This window comes from Nestor notabilis, unplaced genomic scaffold (assembly GCF_000696875.1).
Source record: "Nestor notabilis isolate BGI_N333 unplaced genomic scaffold, ASM69687v1 scaffold18038, whole genome shotgun sequence".
Taxonomy (NCBI): domain Eukaryota; kingdom Metazoa; phylum Chordata; class Aves; order Psittaciformes; family Psittacidae; genus Nestor; species Nestor notabilis.
Genome location: NW_009939862.1, coordinates 14,500 through 16,037, shown reverse-complemented (window position 1 = coordinate 16,037; position 1,538 = coordinate 14,500).

Genomic DNA, 1,538 nt, shown 5'->3' with positions numbered 1-1,538 from the left:
TCTTTCCCTCTGCATCCCCATGCCTTGCCACCAGCTCCTCATCACCAGCTCTCATTTCCAGTTGTGCCTGATGTCTTCTGATCATTTCATACCCTCACTCATGCTGTCTTCAACCAGGCCTTGCAGACCACCACTGTCCTCACAAGGTCAGAAGGAAGCTTGGAAAGAGGGGCTACATCCTCCTAGCCTTGAGGATCCAAAGGATTGATCTTCCCAGATGTAGCCAGTCCTGCTCTCCTTCCAGCTGGGACAGTCCCTCTCTGCAGACATGCACCCCACTGGAGGCAGCCCCTGCTCTACTGAGAATGGGGACAAGGGAGGCCAGAGTCTGGGAAGGCCCATGCAAAGCTAGAGCACAGGAGGATGTAATGGCAGAGAAAGAAACAGGAAAGGCAATTCAATTTTCAGAGCCTGTCCCACCAATTCAGCTCAGACAGACGATAAGAAACCCATTTCCAGCGATAGGCACCCTAATCCCCAGCCATCCTGCATTTCCATTTTTGAGAGGCACTGTTTCCAACAGGGAGGCCTTTTCCTTAGGTGTGCAAGAAGAGACAGCAATGGATTAAATACCATTTTCTCCAGCACTGTTTAACTCTTTCTGTGCCTACTCCTGCCACTTATGCAAGCGCTGGAAATACAGGGCAGCAGAATGGCTGCTGCACTGTGCCCCAGAGCAGGAGAACAGAACTCTAGGCCTCTCACAGGCTTTTCCCAGTAGTCTGCAGCTTGAAAAAACAGGGAAGAGAGGAAAGCTGAAATGCATCAGCAGTGCAGGCAGAGCAGCTTAGATCTGGAATTTATTATTGTTCAAGGCAGGACTCTGAGACTCAACTGTGGGACAGGAGTCATGCAGCAATGCTTACATCCAGTGTTAAACCCATTAGACAGGTCCAAAGAGCTGCAAGACCAGCTAGAACTACATTTTCAAGAACACAGACACACAGAGAAAGAAGGAAGTGAACCATGCAGTGATCGCCATGCTCCCTATATGCCCATCGCAATGATGCCCCACATCGACACAGGTGAAGCACTGTGGTACACATGCAGCCTTTGCCTCCAGGTTACTGGGGAGAAAAAAAGCAAAAGCTGCACAGATGCAGCAGAGTCCACTGACCGAAGAGGGACTGACTGGCACAGAAACACATCCAGATCAGTGTGGTAAATAACCTCACTGTCTTCAGGAGGGCCATTCTCAGGGCCGGGCAACAGTGGCTACCTCAGACAAGCTGTGTTTTCCCCCAGGGCTGTATGCTGCAGTTGCTTGCAGCCAGCCTCCCCAGGCATTGCTGGTGCCTGTTCCCAGCAGTCCTGGACCTTGCTATTAGCAATGGCTATCTTACAAGAGCCACCTAACTTGCAGCATCAAGCAGGACTTCTCCCGCCACTGGAAAGTCAACTACAGCATCCCTCAGATGCGAGCACCAGCAGTCTTTCCCCAGCTGCCTGTAGCAAGCCCTCTGCACTTGCGCCACCCACCCATGCCCTCTTCCTCATTCCACTGTCCTCACTTGGTGCTGAGGACCTCCATCTATCCC